Raw genomic sequence first — 7,712 nt, 5'->3', positions numbered from 1 at the left:
TACCTCAGTATAAAATGTTTTCCGTATTAGCAAAAAATTTTGGAGACTTAAAAGCAAGATACCAGTCTGAGATAGCTTAAGAAGGGCTGTACCTGGCAAACTCTAATCTTACCAGATGGTTTCTAAAGAAACCTTCCAACTCTGTGTTTCTATAACCAGCTACAATTTTTCTTAGATGGGTATCATTTGGTAGGAAGAGACAACCAGCTAATAGGCCCTGAATTATTCTATAGTTGTGCAATAAAAACAGCGATGCAATGAAAAGAGAACAAGAATAATTTCTCAGCAAATAATTTTGATTGAGCTTGGTAGTGGAATTTCAGCTGCTATCTCTTCCTTTGTCAAATGTTGCACATTCTTTCTGAGAATTACAGATAGAACTGGGAAATCAATGGCATTCTGAAAGTAGTTTAGCCTATTTGATTTTGGAATGGGTCATAGATTTTGGACACCTTTCAGGCTACTAGGGAGCCATCTCATAAATATCTATTTCAGTGCTCTATAATGATTAAATGACATCATGATGACCTGATTTAAAGACAATTTTACACAAGGGCTTTAAATGGTACCCTAGTGGCCTAAAAGAGTTAATGCACTTTTCTTAAGTGCCTAATTCTGTCTTAATTTGCAATGTACACAGCAGGGAATGTGTCTCAATAACAAACTGATCACTTCATCTAATATAAGAATGTTAAGGAGAGAGGTCTTTTGAAGGAGTTTTTAAAAGAGCAGGTAGCAATTCTGAGTAATTCAGCTCTGCTAAAGAAAGGTAGGGAACATTTATACTATTTTATGGAATGAAGTGTTGCCCAATTTGAGAATTGGAAATAAAGCTAATTAAGATTATTTTTTTTAAAGAAGAAAACAATCATTTTTTTTTCAAAGAAGAAAAAGAAAGTGATATTCTTTTTTAAAAGAATATCTCAAGAGATCATAGTGCATGGCCTACAATGTATTTTTCCAAAATACAAAACTTATGTGTAACCCAATCTGAGAGCAAATAATATTTACTTTTTTATAGCTTGGATTGTGAGACTAGGAGAATGTTTTTCTAACTTTTCAATATATTTGGCCTTATATAACTATATAATACATCAAGACAGCAGATAACAATTAAAAACTGATTCTTTCTTATATTACATGGAATAGTTTTACTACAAAAGTTGTCAAAAACATGTAATCATTTTTTAAGGAGTTTAGTATTGTTGTGTCAAATTCCACAATTGTGTTGAGCAAAGGATTATCATTTCCTGAAAACATGAGAATAAAATTGAAAAGAAAAAGGAGAGACAATTTTAAAACTAAAGTTAGAAAACACATTCTGGTATTAAATATTTTTAATATTTAATTGGTCAGATGACTAAATCAATTAGTAGAAGCATAGAAATATGGAACAAAAGCAACCAATCATCCATCCTTCAATAATATCTAAATTCTTGCACATATGAGCACATGCATATAACTCATACATCCAGAAATAACTCAGTAGCAGTATATTTCAATATATACAATACAGTTTATCATATGATGAATAAAACATTTCAAATTGATAAGTGAGAAGAGGATTCTGGAAATCAGTACAAGGTAATTTTGAACAGAATGAACTCTTGAGTTCAGGGTTCTAATCAAAGCTTTTATGTTTAATAGTTGTACTACCTCCTCAAGCAAATCATGAAATTCTCTTCAGTTCCTTCAATGACAAGTTGAGGCATATAATGGTAACTACACAGTTGGTACCTCAAAGTTAAGAGAAATAATAAGTACAAAACATTCATTATGAGCTAGATACTCATAGCCAACCACAATAAATGCTAATTTTTGTTATTATAACAAATGGTTACCCACATAGGAAACAATAGTTTGTTCCCCTCTCATGCCTTATGGTGAAAAATTAAAACAAATGGATAAAATTTTAAGTGTAAAACAAGAGAACTATGAAAAGGATAAAGGAAATATATTTAAACATTTATAATTATCTTGTGGTAGGGGAAAGCAGGAAGCAGAAAGTGGTAGATACTCGTACTTCTGTATCTCCATTAAACTTCCTTACTTTAGATCTTCATAAACTCTTGGATTGTTTCAGTCTCTTTTCTGGTAGACCACATGCCTCCCACCACATTCCCTTCTAGTTCATGCTTCTTCTTTCATTGAAGCCAAAAAAAGATTTATCTTGTTTAAAATAATCTGTGACTACCTTAGATGTAAAGGCTAAAGGCCATGACATGATACACTGGACCCCTTATGATCTTCACTTTTATTATTTCAATACCTGTTCTGTGGGAGGGGCTCACTATATAGAATGGAAAACGCTATTCAGCTATACACTATATAGTGGAATACTGTTGAAAACTTTAAAGTTTTAATGGAAAGAATATATATAAAGATAAAAGACACATGGCAGACAAGAAAAATACATGTGTAATACAAAATGTTGTTTTAATTTACATATAAAAAATTCTTACTCTTATTTTTTTCCAAAAGTAACATTGAATGAATAGGTATGAACACATAGGGATATTATCTAGTCTAATTTCATTGTTATTTCTAATTTCAGTACCTTCTCAGACTTCACCTTGGGGAATTTTACCCCACATAAAGGAAGCAGTATATATGTTACTTTAACAAAAATTCTTCCTTTCATGTTCAGTCTAAAATATGTCTCCCCAAATTTCCATCTCATGGCATCTGTTTCTTTCTGTCATAGCTCTTGTTCTTTATTACATATTTATGTCTGTTGGCTTTACCCACATTTGACAGTAAGTTTGTTGGAACAGGCTGAATAGCTTTGCCATTCTATAGTTAGTCACATATAGAGATACCTCATATTGCAGGTATTAAAATAATGAAAGTGAAGATCAAATAGGGTTCAGTAAATCACATCAAGGAATTTAGTTTTAATCTCTTAAGAGAGTCATAGAGGAGTTTTAAACAAGATAAATCCTTCTTGGGCTTCACTTAAAGATGAAGAATGAACTGGAAGGGAATGTGGTTGGAGGCATGTGGTCTACTAGAAAAAGGATTGAAAACATCCAAGAGATTGTGAAAACCTAAAGTAAAGAAGTTTAATGGAGATAGAGGAATGATTCCAAAGATATTTAAAATTTGACTCCTTTAATTGTACTAGAATGTGTATATAGGGAAATAATGAGAATAAAATTTGATTCCAGATATTGGAGCAGATTATAAGCCTTTAATGCTATGCCAGGATATTTGTAATTCTTTCTCTAAGTAATATAAAACCAATTAAAAGTTTTGAAAATAAGATTTTGTTTGTTTTTCTTTTTGTCTGGTTATGTATGTTTTAAATCATCTTGACTATAATGACCAAGTTATAGGGATATACAGATTAGAACTCTAAGGACCAAAGGAATGTTGAATTTTCACAGTTCTCTAAGAGTCAAGATCACCTTAATAAAGAAATTTTGGAATACTGACAACTATTGTCAAATGAAATTCCTTTATTCTTACCACTGCCATCACTACCACCAATTGTAATATCAAGAGCAACGTCAACAAACATTTATTGAATACTTATTATATATAAACACTTGCAGTAGTGTTTAGATACATAGAAATCTGGCATAGTCCCAGACAAAGAGGTAGAATATATGACAAAAATGTATAATTTTTAAATATAAAATTTAAAATGGCACTGGTCATATAAAGTAGCATGTGATAAAATGAGTGTGAGAAAATCATTGCTTCTGTAAACTGAAGAGACAGTTGTCCATAGATTGAAAAAAGTGTTTAGGAAAGCTTCATGGAAGAGGTTATACTTGAAATATCATTGAAGAAAGAACATTTTAAAACAAAGATAACTACAACTGCTCAGACAGGGACATTAGGAGAGCAAGAGATGGAGTTCCATGGCCTGTTCTAAGGATAAGGAGAAAAGTGTACAAATGTGACTGCTTTGACCAGGGTGCAAAATTCACAGACAACTGCGTGGACACAGATTGTATGATATCACTGATGTCAAATTAAGGGTGATTTATTTTGAATAAAATTATGATGGTTTATTTTGAGAAAGTGAAGAACCATTTACAACTTGTGAGGAGAGTGGCTGCTTGTGGAAAGTTATTTTAAGATTTCAAAAGAATGAATATAATGAACATGTCTTGGGTGAATCTTAGTGATTTAGAATTCAGGTTGATGAGACCAACACTATGACAATTTTTAGAAAAGAAAATAAGAACCTGATTTGTAAAAATGTAAGGAAGAAATAACTTGATATTTAACGTTTACTATAAAAATTTTCAAAATAAAAAAGTAAACAACAAAACGAACCCCCAAATATTCAACAGCTTCAAAAATTACCAATTCATGACCAGTTATATTTTATTTAAATTTGTACCTACTTATACCTCCAGATGTTTGGAAGCCAATCATCAATCATCATTTCACTTCATATGTATACACACACACACACACACACACACACACATATACAAACACATATATTTGAATATGAATTTCAAAAAGGTAAACACTCATTAAAGAAAACCCTAATACTATTATCATATGTTAATGGTAATGATAATATAAAATTTTTAACAGACCCAAAAATGTAGTAAGTGTTCAAGTTTATATAATTTTATTTTTAATGTCTTTATAATTTCTTTCTTTGAATCATTATTCAAGTAAGGACCATTCTTTTCAATTGGTCAGTAATAGTTCTGAAATCTTTTTAAATTTTTAGTTTCATTTTTCACCTCTTTTTTTCTTGAAATTTATTTACTAAAGAAACACAGTTCATATTTTGCTGAATGCATGCTCATGGTAACATGTACAATGTCCTTTGTCTCTTCTTTTCCCCAGAATATCATGGTGAAATTTTAAGGTTTAATCAGATTTAGGTCTAAAATTTTTTGACAGTATTTGCTTATAGGTTACATTCTGTATATTGAGGGAATATATGGTTCTCACTTTTATGTGTTTGTTATAGCATTTATTACAAAATGGTGATATTCTATTTCAAGTATTCATTTTAATTTATTAACTGAAATACTACTGTAAAGAAAATTTTCTATCAATAATCAATTACCTTGACTGATAGTCATATAGAAAATTTAGGATAAATGTCTACTACCCTTTTTATTTCCGTTTGCAAACAGTGTTTATCCCTAACATCCTTCAAAACTGACCAATGGGTAGTCTTTATATGTTTTTAAAGAACTATTTTTAATCCATGGATTAAAATATATGTGATTGGGCTGGGGATGTGGCTCAAGCGATAGCGCGCTCGCCTGGCATGCATGCGACCCGGGTTCAATACTCAGCACCACATACAAAGAAAGATGTTGTGTCTGCCGAAAACTAAAAAATAAATATTAAAAAATTCTCTCTCTCTCTCTTTAAAATATATATATATGTGATATATTTTATTCCTTATATTATGCAATGGAATTGAAAAACCATAATTTGGATGCAAAATGTGTAGAACTAGATATTGCTTTTCATATATTTTCAGAATACAAAGCTAAGAAATGTGTATTCTTAAGTTTAAAATGAATCATGAATTAAAGAAGATATTAAAAGTGGTTAAAAATCCTAAACATGCTCCTCTCATTTCAACAATTTTATTTTTCAAGGATCCTCATATAAATCTTCATTTGTCCCACTGCTTCCCCCACTACTACTATAATGGTCTCATCATATCTATTTCATTGTTACACATGACACTAAGTATCAAAATATCTAATTTTTGTTTGTTTGGTTGGTTTTGGAATGTATACAACTAAGGATACATAGTCAAATTTTTGTGTTTGAAGTTATTATAAATGCTTCCTGTTTTACTCACCTTTTCCCTGCTATGACTAAGAGACCTAACAAACAATTAGAGGAGGATATATTTATTTGGGGGCTCACGGTTTCAGAGGTCTCATCCATAAGCAGTTGGTTCCATTCCTCGGGGCTCAGGTGGGACAGAAATCATGTTGGAGGAGTGTGGTAGAGGGAAGTAGCTCACATGATGGTCGGGAAGCAGAGAGAGACTCCACTCACCATATACAAAATATGTACCCTGGAGTCATATCCCCAATGCTCACCTCCTCCAGCCACATTTTACCCACCTTCAGTTACCACTCAGTTAATCCTTTCTGAGGATTAATTCACTGATTGAGTCAAGGCCCTCATTACTCAGTCATTTCTCCTCTAAACCTTCTTGCATTGTCTCACACATGAGCTTTTGGAGAACACCTAATATCTAACCCATAGCAGCTCCCTTCTCTGTATTACACCCCCTGTCTCTTCATGCATGTATTTCATATTATTTTAATTACTGGAGACTTATATGTGTGCTCATGACTTCTAAGGCTATGTTACCATTATTTTTCTTATTTAAAAATCATTTTTTTCCAGGGTACTCTTACTTTTATCCTAGCTGAACTCTGTTTAGTGTAGGGGGGGAAAAAAAAGAAACTAATGATAATTTCATGGAAGTTACATCTTCATGATGTCTTTCCTCTGACGACAATGATGTGCCTTTCCACTTGTTCATTTCTACTTTTGTATCTTTCAGGATTATTTTGAGGTTGTCTGGATATAAGAGACATTATGGAAGGTGAAAAAAGCAGGGCTGGAAGATGAAAAGACAAACAGAGAAAACTATTGTTTCAAGTGTCTCTTTTGAAGCTTATAAAATGCTATTTTTTTTTAAAGAGAAGTAGGATCACTTGAAGAAGTTAACAGAGTGAATAATCATGAATTTCCATTTTGGAACTAGACCTGAATTCTGTCTTATCTATACTGGCAACTAAATATATCAATCAATCTTCTATAGGACTGAATACCATTGAAAGCAACTAGAAATAATCCCTGAAAGAAGAAATCATATGAAATAATTATTCACCCTACATAGCCACATGACATGAAAAAAAAGCCCTTTAGAGCAGGATTAGTTTTTTTTTTTTTTTTTTTTTTTTTGCAAAATTGTAGATGTTTCCTCTCCCCTTCTCAGGTGCTGTGCAGAGGGCAGCAGTCCTCCACTGGTCCTCCTAGTGCCCCCCCATGCCACTCTGGACTTGAATGTCCATATCATATTATAACCCTTCAGTCAGATCCATGTTAGTTCTGCATTGAACCTTTCTGCCTTCTTGTAACTAATCAGCTAAATCCTGTTGGATCTAACTTCTTCAAAAACTGCTTTCAAAGTCTTTCTCCTCTCCACTATCTTTTCCTGTGACACTACCTATTCAGACCACAATTGTTGTCACAATAATACTGAGACTAATTTCTCAACAGTCCTGTTTTTTTGCTTTATCCTTTTGCTTCTGTTCTCAAATGACAAGATGTGGCCATATATATTCTTCTACCTTCAAGCCATCTTTTGTACTGTTACTTGAATACTCTTTAAAATTAGAAGCTAAACTCTTCTGTGACCCCTCATTACCTAAAGCAAATTCCCAAGGCATATTATAGAAATTGTAATTCTTGGAAAAGCACAAGGTAAATTAGCTGTAAAGAATTCTTTCTAATAGAGAAAAATCTATTTAAATATGGTCAGACTTTTAGGACCAGACTCATTTGTGATCATGGAGTAGTTTAAACACACCGATTAATATATATCAGTCTATTGTTCTAAAAAGTAAACTTTAGAATATACTTACCTAAAAAGCAATGCCTAAACTCTTTATTATTAATGATCCCAGTTCTTTATTATTTCTGATAATCCATCACACAAAGGTCAAATCTAAGAAAAGAAGATTCAAGAT

At 32.0% G+C, this 7,712-nt stretch overlaps 1 long non-coding RNA gene across 1 annotated transcript in view; it reads left to right on the top strand.

The window, feature by feature from the left end:
• Window positions 1-6,884, top strand: part of LOC131424993 (uncharacterized) — a 114,288-nt gene extending 107,404 nt beyond the window's left edge. Inside the window, exon 6 of the long non-coding RNA XR_009228726.1 lies at window positions 6,521-6,884. This is a non-coding gene — a long non-coding RNA (uncharacterized LOC131424993). The remainder of the gene's footprint in view (window positions 1-6,520) is intronic.
• The last annotated feature ends 828 nt before the right edge of the window (window positions 6,885-7,712 follow it).

Source organism: Marmota monax, unplaced genomic scaffold (genome assembly GCF_021218885.2).
Source record: "Marmota monax isolate L192 unplaced genomic scaffold, Marmota_monax_Labrador192_F-V1.1 WCK01_AAM20220418_F8-fsc00079, whole genome shotgun sequence".
NCBI classification, from domain to species: Eukaryota; Metazoa; Chordata; class Mammalia; order Rodentia; family Sciuridae; genus Marmota; species Marmota monax.
Note: the sequence above shows the minus strand (reverse complement) of the source record. Positions and strands in the feature narration are given on the sequence as shown.